Source organism: Lepidochelys olivacea (genome assembly GCF_965140295.1).
Source record: "Lepidochelys olivacea isolate rLepOli2 genome assembly, chromosome: 5".
NCBI classification, from domain to species: Eukaryota; Metazoa; Chordata; order Testudines; family Cheloniidae; genus Lepidochelys; species Lepidochelys olivacea.
In genome coordinates this window covers 18,649,280-18,659,004 of record NC_140415.1, presented here as the reverse complement: position 1 = coordinate 18,659,004, position 9,725 = coordinate 18,649,280, and positions in this window count along the sequence as shown.

The following is a 9,725-nucleotide window of genomic DNA, read 5'->3' as shown; positions in this document are numbered from 1 at the left end:
GTGTATCTTAGGTACTTATGTGGCCCCCGTCAGCAGAGAATATAAGCACCTCACACTGCATTTATCCTCACAATAGTCCTGTGAGGTAAGGAAGTGTTATTATCCCCACTTTGTAGTTGGGGAACTGAGGCACAGGGAGACTTAGGGCTTGTCTTTGTGGACACAGTTTGCACCAGTTACTACACTCCAAGACAAGCCCTAAGTGGTTTGCTCAGGATCACATAGGAAGTCTGTGGCTGAGCAGGGAAATGAGCAAGGTCTCCCAAGTCGCAGGCTAGCATCCTAACCACTGGGCCAGCCCGTCTGTAAAGACTTACAGGCCCGCTACCTCATTGACTTAAAAATGGGTTTATTCTACTAGTTTGCAAAGTCGGAAGGGACAGCTGTGATCATCTAGTCTGACCTCCTATATAACACAGCCCATAGAACCTCCCCCCAAATATTCCCTTTTGCTTTGTGTGGTCCTTTATTCTCCTGGCTGTGTCTTACTACACTCAAAGCAAAAGGGAATATTTTGGGGAGGTTCTATATAGTGTAGCGAGACAGCTCAGAGGGCATGGTCTCATATCATGCTGGTACTTTGTCCTGTACTTACTAGCTGCCTCCTTTTTTTCCCCAACAGCAAACAAGCAGAAAGATGTTAAGACACCTGTCCCTTTGGCAGGTTACAAAATTCATGCTTTCAATGCGGCCAGGCCTAAAGTGTCTGAGCCTGCTCACCAACCAACATTTTTAAGAGCAGCTGTGGCATGGGAGAGTATATGAAAAAGACAATTCCCCTTGCCCTTACCTCAGTGGCAACCAGTGAGAATGACCAGAATAGTTCCTAGAGTTATAGTAGGCGAGTTTCCTCTTGTGTTGGTAGAAAGGCTTTTTGCTGTGACTCAAGAGCTGATGAGAAGAGTCTTCAGTTGGAGGAGATCTTGGCACTTCCCATCCTGTCTGATTGCTTTTCCCCCCTCAAGCTGCTGCATGTATGGGCTGGTTTCCAGTTTACTGCTGGTTATATTCCTCCCTCCTTCTCTCCTGCTTCCCAAACACACAAAGGGCAATCCCATGCTTTCACTTGGAATGATTTAGTTTAGATTAAAAGCCGAATAAAAGAAAAGTCTCAAACAGGGAGAGACTGTTCGTTTTGGTGGAATAGGGGGGCCCAGAGAGTTGAAGGGTTAAACGGGATCCTGTCACTGTACAAAACAAAACAGTTTAAATGGGTCAGGGTTAGGCGGGCCCAAGATGCCCCCATATTAATGCACCAGTTTGACTCCTTTGTAAGATACCCCCTTTTGATTCCGTTCACATTCTGGATCCCTTGGGGAAAGGCTGAATTTTTGCTATCCAAACTGCAGAATGCTAGCAATGCACAGTGTAGGCTAGGGATTATGGATTACTCTACCAGCTGGCTGTTGAACGAAGTAATACAGTGTCTTCCGCTGGCTAGATCCTTTCCATCCAGCTCAGCACGGGCAGAGTCAGCATGTTTGCTACACTGCACCACAATGATTCTTTAGTCTATCAGTTAAGTAAAGGACTTGTCATATAGCAATTTTGATGGCTGGAAGGGATTTCATTTAACATATCATGTACATTCCTGGGTCCTGTTTGACTTGTCCTGTAGATGATTTCCTACCCTGCAGGATAAATTCTATTGAGTAGTTCCTGTAGAAAAGTCTCTTGCAAGACAGGAGGGGCTATAAGCCTCTACAGCTGCAGCCCAATCATATTTAGCACCAATGGATGCTTCCAGAAGGAAAGTCTAAACTATCACCTCCAACCTCTGCACTGACTCCACACCTGCATTCCTGGGGCAGTCATTGACTCTGGTGAGAGATTGGGAATGGGCAGGGAACTCAGGATCATGCACAAGGTATACAAGCCCTCATTTTTCCACAAAAAAACTACAATCTTTCGTGCTCCAGAGGCTGTGGATGTTGGGCTGTGTGTAGGTGGTCAGTTCCAAAGCTCTTACTCACATAAGTAAATCTTTAATTGGCTAAGCCAGCCTCTTGGAGTCTTAAGAGTCTCAGGCATGTAGGGGAGTCATGCGGGTGGGTCTGCTACTGTTAAATCTCAGGTTTGCCTCTTGGCTACTTGGGGATGCGGAGCCTATTTCCGTAGCAGAAAACTTGTCCAGGAAGTGTCTCCTCTCTGCCCCCATTTCTCCCAGTGGCTGCTGTGATGATTGGTGCCTCCCTTGTCACTAGTGAAGTTCTGGTGCAGGGATAAGGGGAGGATGCAAATACTCCCCCAACTTGGCTGATTGGGGTGCTGGCATAGGGGATATTCATCTTTAGGTTGAGCTGGTTAGCCTTTCAAGTTACTCTCTCTAATACAGGGCCCATCACTGCGGTATCTAAGAAGCCCCACAAAACTGACATCCCGAATTGATGTCACCCAGGGACCTCACTACGGTACGCAAGTCACACACTACCCAGCTCAAGAAAGTTATGTGATTGGATGCTCTGCGTGCCTCTTGCTGTCTCCCCTCTGCCGAGGGGCATGAGAGTTGTTTTTATTCTGTTTTAAATCCAAGGACATTAAGTTGTCCCTTCTGCAAATTCCATGGTTATTTGTTTCTCTATATTAACTTTGAAACTTTAAAGTCTCCTACCAATTTGATATTATAATTTGGCACTGCTTGGTACCTGCAGCTCCTTAGCAATTATTCAGTACCTTGCATGGTCTCCAAGGCTGCAGAAGTTTGCAGTGATTGACATCTGAGAAGACTGTGTGTGTGTGTGTAAGTAAGAAGGGCTGTGGAGAATGGGCAAAATGACTAAGTCTTCCAAAACCAAGACAACTTATGGGGTTCCACTCACCACTAGGCACCTCCGCCTCACTGCTCTGGAGATGAATTCTTTCCAATATGCCATCCCTTTCTTGCAGTTGCTCACTCGATCACTTTGTTATGACTCAATTGCTCCCTCTTTTGTGCTTGGCCCTCCAGCCAGTTCACTGTAGTTTGCCCCTTTGGGGGGGATGGGGTTGTGTATCAAAGTCTCTCTGTACCAACCAGCCAACCCAGGCAGTCTTCCAATTCACTGCCTTTCAATGGTGCCACTTCCCTTGTGGCTGGTGGGGAACCCAGGCCCACTCTCTTCTGCTGATTCCAGTCCAGGGACCCTACAATCAGCAGCTGAGGTCTGCACTGTCCCACACATTGCTGCTCCTCCCCTGGACTACTTCCTACAGTGCTTCTCTCAGGCTCTATCTCTACGCTACCCAGGTAGGCCTGTCCCTCTGGACCAAGCATCAAAGAGAATAACTACAGAACTCCTCCTTACCACCCCTTTCTGTGCTATACCTGGCTTTATATAAACCCCAACTGTTGCTGTCCAGGTGAGCTTCCTCCTTTAATTAGTCCTCACTGCTCCTTGACTGCTCCTCCAGGTGCAGCCTAGACAATTAATTGGCTCATCTAGCCACCTTAACTTTTTCAGAGGCTGGTGTTGGGTGACAACCCCATCATAAACCTTTAACAGGATACATGAACCCAGGGGGATAATGTTGTCCCTAGTGATTCCCCATCAATTGTCAGTGAAGAGAACCACAGAGACTCTGAGAGGCTTGGGGTTTTTTTTATGGATTTTAATTGGAAGGGGAAATACTAAAATACTAGAGGTGAGCGCTTCCTAGATAGTGTATTGATGCATTTCTCATGTTCATTTAATCCTAATAAATCTAATATCAGCATTTCTTTTTCTAAGGACAAGGTGGAAATGGAAAAAACTGGTTGATGCTCTAGATTATAGAATCTGCAGGAACTATTGGACTAAAGGAAAGGCTGGAAAGCAAGAAGCTTGAGGGATTTTTTCAGGGGTCATTTATTAAACTGCCTGGGCTGGGCTATTTCTTGATAGGTCACGATAGAAAATTGCTATTTATTGAGCAGGATCGTGCCATAGAGAGAGGCTGTGCTGTCTCATATAAATGCTTAAGTATTATTTTTTAGAGCAGGTATTTGCGTAGGAGCTTTCTGACCCTTATAGCAGACATTAATTTTCTCAAACAAGTTTTTCAGAATGCAAAAAAAATATTTTTTTTTGATACATTACACTGGATCACATGGCCTCAGAAATAAATACTTCAGGGAGAAAAAAGAGCAAATATTTTGTTCCACTGAAACACCTCCCCAAATTACCAAGTCAAGACAAACACTGTGAAAGAGAAGAAACACCTTTAGGAATAAAACGCTGCTTTTAAACAAGACTGAGGCTGTGCCAATGCCTCAGGAATAAGGCAAAGTGGAAAATATAATAGGAGCTAAGGATATCAAGTCTAAAATGGCTGCCTCTCCAGCTACTTCCTCCACTTTCTGGACCAAAAGTTGTCCCTGATACATTCCAAGAACTTATTGGCGATTTTGTGTTTTGCTGTATTACTTTCTCAACAGAGTCTGGGTGGTTAAAGCCCGCTCCCCATCCTGCCCCGCATTAGTACCAGGTCCTGTGTTTGAATATTTACATTGTTTGTTTTAGAAATGTTGCATATACTGCCTAATTCTGATTTGGTGGTCTATGACATCACCCCTATTTTTTAACCCTTTTAGCTTCACCCAGAGACACTCAACTGGTCTGCCTCCCGCTTCCTTCTGGCCCTCAGAACAAGAGCCTATATCCTTTATGTAGCATACAACACCTTCTCCCTTTATTCCCTGCCTATTCTTGCTGAACAAGCTATACCCCTCTACACATGCAGTGGGTATAAGAGGTGAAGGGAGGCTAAGCCTCCCCAAACAACTGGCCCACCACCTTTGGAGCACACCGCTGCTGAAAAGCGCCCCAGCCATGCTCTGCCCCGCTCCTCCTCTTCCCACCTCTGCTCTGCTGGCATGGGGGCCTCACGTGAGGAGGTGAAGAAGCGTGCAAAAGCCGTGAGTGGCCAGCCATCAGGTAGGCAGGGGGCAGGCCCTGGGAGAGGGCAGCGAAGAGGTGTGAGTGGCAGCAAGGGGGGGTCTCGGGAAGGGGGACTGAGTGGCTCTGGGTGTGACGAGTGGGCAAGGCTTTAGGGGGAGGAGGCTAAGCAGAGGCAGGCCTCAGGGTGGGGCCACAAACCAGGCACGCGCAGCCTCCCCAAATGGAGGAGTCACGCGCTGCCCATGCCTCACTATACCAATATTCCAGTCATGAGACTTAGCCCACCAAGTCTCTGCGACGCCAGTTAAATAATAATTTAGTTTATATATACCAGGGAAATGTGGTCTAGCTGAAATTACTATAAGGTGGGTGCACAACTGGTTGAAAGACTGCACTTAAAGAGTAGTTATCAATGGTTTGCTGCCACACTTGGAGTCCCCTGTCCAGTGGGCAGAGCCAGTGGGACCCTGTAGTGGGGTTAGGCCTGGGTTTAGTATTATTCAGTATTTTCATTAATGACTTTGATAATGGAGTAGCGAGTATGCTTATAAAATTTGCAGATGACACGAAGCTGGGAGTGGTTTGCAAGAGGACAGGTTTAAAATTCAAAATGCCCTTGACAAATTGGATAATTGCTTTGAATTCAACAAGCTGAAATTCAGTAAAGACAAGTGCAAAGTAGTACACTTAGGAAGGAAAAATCAAATGCACAGCTACAAAATGGGAACTAACTGTTTAGATGGTAGCACTGCTGAAAAGGATCTGGGCTATGATTCTGGCATGTTGTATATAAGACACAGAAGGTAATTGTCCAGCTGTACGTGGCACAGTTGAGACCCCAGCTGAAGTAGTGTGGCCAATTTTGGGCACCACCATTTAGAAAGATTGTGGACAAATTGGAAAGAGTCCAGAGGAGAGCAACAAAAAATGATAAAAGGTTTAGAAAACCTGACCTATGAGGAAAGGTAGAAAAAAACTGGGCATGGTTCGTCTTGAGAAGACTGGGGACCCTGATAGCAGTCTCCCAATCTGTTATAAAGAGGATGGTAACAACTGTTCTCCGTGTCCACTGAAGGCAGGACAACAAGTAATGGGTCAGAAAGTTTTTCCTCCCATGTAACATAACTATAAGGGCATTAAGCTCTGGAATAGGCTTCCAAGGGAGGGCATGGAGTCCCCATCATTGGAAGTGTTTAAAAAAAAAGTTGGTCAAACACCTGTTGGGGTGGTCTAGGTTTACTTGGTCCTTCCACAACACAGGGGGCTGGACTGGATGACTCCTCGAGGTCCCTCCTTGACCTGCATTTCTATGATACTTACCAGATGGAAAGGAGAGAGCCTACAGCAAAGACACCTCATTACAGGCTATATCTTCTGTTGTTGCTTAAAGGATCAGAACATGCCGGGAAAGTATCTAGTAAAGGCAAAGATGAGAACTAAATGCTACCTAGGAATTTATTAGAGGGAAAGGGCTAAGCTCCTAACTCTAAGGGTTGGGGAATCTGTGCAGAAGACCACGTTCTGATGTGTTCAGAGCTAAATGGTAGGGTGTTTTGAGATATTTCATGTAATTTCAGTTTCCTAAAACATGTTTATATAATATCAATCTGGATGCCTTTTTGACATCAGTTACTGCCCATGCTTAAATTTAAAACCAGCTCATCATGACTAGTAATAGGAATGAGGCAGATCTACTTATCAATTCTCATAAAGAGAAGGAGTACTTGTGGCACCTTAGAGACTAACCAATTTATTTGAGCATAAGCTTTCGTGAGCTACAGCTCACTTCATCGGATGCATTCAGTGGAAAAATACAGTGGGGAGATTTATATACATAGAGAACATGAAACAATGGGTGTTACCATACACACTGTAACGAGAGTGATCACTTAAGGTGAGCTATTACCACCAGGAGAGTGGGGGGTGCGGAACCTTTTGTAGTGATAATCAAGGTGGGCCATTTTCCAGCAGTTGACAAAAACGTCTGAGGAACAGTGGGGGGGTGTGGTGGGGGAATAAACATGGGGAAATAGTTTTACTTTGTGTAATGACCCATCCACTCCCAGTCTTTATTCAAACCTAAGTTAATTGTATCCACATCACCTTCAGCCCCCAACTAAAACCTCTCCAACGCATCAGCAAGGATCTACAACCTATCCTGAAGGACTCTCTCAGATCTTGGGAGACAGGCCAGTCCTTGCTTACAGACAGCCCCCCAACCTGAAGCAAATACTCACCAGCAACCACACCCCACACAACAGAACCACTAACCCAGGAACCTATCCTTGCAACAAAGCCCGTTGCCAACTGTGTCCACATATCTATTCAGGGGACACCATCATAGGGCCTAATCACATCAGCCACACTATCAGAGGCTCGTTCATCTGCACATCTACCAATGTGATATATGCCATCATGTGCCAGCAATGCCCCTCTGCCATGTACATTGGTCAAAATGGACAGTCTCTATGTAAAAGAATAAATGGACACAAATCAGATGTCAAGAATTATAACATTCAAAAACCAGTTGGAGAACACTTCAATCTCTTTGGTCACTCGATTACAGACCTAAAAGTTGCAATTCTTCAACAAAAAAACTTCAAAAACAGACTCCAGTGAGAGACTGCTGAATTGGAATTAATTTGCAAACTGGATACAATTAACTTAGGCTTGAATAGAGACTGGGAGTGGATGGGTCATTATGCAATGTAAAACTATTTCCCCATGTTTATTCTCTCCCCCCCCCACTGTTCCTCAGACGTTTTTGTCAACTGCTGGAAAATGGCCCACCTTGATTATCACTACAAAAGGTTCTGCATCCCCCACTCTCCTGCTGGTAATAGCTCACCTTAAGTGATCACTCTCGTTACAGTGTGTATGGTAACACCCATTGTTTCATGTTCTCTATGTATATAAATCTCCCCACTGTATTTTCCACTGAATGCATCCGATGAAGTGAGCTGTAGCTCACGAAATCTTATGGTCAAATAAATTGGTTAGTCTCTAAGGTGCCACAAGTACTCCTTTTCTTTTTACAGACTAACACAGCTGCTACTCTGAAACCTGTCATAAATTCTCATGTTCTTTTAAATTTGTGAACCCATTGGTGTAGCCAATTAGCACGAATCAGGCTGTAACAGTAGCCCTGTACTCAGGGGATGATGACTCTTCTCATGTCATAGGTCCTTTCACAATATTAGGGAGACAAATATTATTGATGGGAGATACTGGTTAGGGCCTGATTCAGAGGTACTGAAAGCACAGCTTCCACTGATTTCCGCTTTGGGTGCTCAGCACCTTGAAAATCAGTCCCCTAGATCATTTTCTCTGCCAATACAGGAATATTCACTATGGTTTTTTAATAGTGCGTTGTCCATTCTAAGGCCCCCCCAACCATGCAAACACTTATTTGAGATTACTAATCTAAGTAAGACTTGGCCCTAACTGTTCCAAGCAACAGGATTTCAACTACTTCCCAGGGCGGATTCTCACCCCACTCAATTGAATTAGCTCACTGTCAAGAAGTGTTCCCTTATATTCAGCATAAATCTTCCCTTTTCTTAATTATGCGCTATTATTCCTAGTTATACCTAGTTTCCCCTATTTCCCCTAGTTATATTTATTCTTATTTCTATGCCATCCCATTTTCCCAAGTTCTACCTAAAAAGTTCCTCTCTTTCTTTAGGTCTCAATCCTGCAAACCCTTATGCACAAGCTTAATTTTAAGCATGAGTAGTTGGGTTGAGTTCAGTAGGATTCTCCGTGTGTTTAAAGAATGTACCCATGTGTTTTCTATGATCAGGGCCTTACTGTTCATAATTTTCAAAGAGTTCTTGCCTGTTATTTATCAGCAGTGTGCCCTTGTTGCCAAGAAGGCCAATGGCATTTTGGGATGTATAAGTAGGGGCATAGCGAGCAGATCGAGGGACGTGATCGTTCCCCTCTATTCGACATTGGTGAGGCCTCATCTGGAGTACTGTGTCCAGTTTTGGGCCCCACACTACAAGAAGGATGTGGATAAATTGGAGAGAGTCCAGCGAAGGGCAACAAAAATGATTAGGGGTCTAGAACACATGACTTATGAGGAGAGGCTGAGGGAACTGGGATTGTTTAGCCTGCAGAAGAGAAGAATGAGGGGGGATTTGATAGCTGCTTTCAACTACCTGAAAGGGGGTTCCAAAGAGGATGGCTCTAGACTGTTCTCAATGGTAGCAGATGACAGAACGAGGAGTAATGGTCTCAAGTTGCAGTGGGGGAGGTTTAGATTGGATATTAGGAAAAACTTTTTCACTAAGAGGGTGGTGAAACACTGGAATGCGTTACCTAGGGAGGTGATAGAATCTCCTTGCTTAGAGGTTTTTAAGGTCAGGCTTGACAAAGCCCTGGCTGGGATGATTTAACTGGGAATTGGTCCTGCTTCGAGCAGGGGGTTGGACTAGATGACCTTCAGGGGTCCCTTCCAACCCTGATATTCTATGATTCTATGATTCTTTCCCACCCACCCTTTGTCCTCACCAAGCTAAACTATCTAGTCTGATTTAGATCGTGCAAACTTTACTTATACTGGTGAACAATTGCTTATTGGAGGAGCTCAAAGGACTTCTTGGGTGAGTAAGTGCTTGCCAGTGTATCTAGGGGTTGTACTGTCATCCTCACTCAAACTCTTTAATCTTTCTTCATAAATCAGTCTCTAGCCTCCTAATTAATTTTTGTTGCTCTCTGTGAATTCAGCTGGATAAAGCTTACAGACTTTTTACCCTTTCTGTGTTGTGACAAACAAAAATCCTCACAAAGCTAGTCAATGTTCTTGTTTTCACTTTGGGTCACTCAGTGCAAATAAAAAATGCCTGAACTTTATACACCATACCA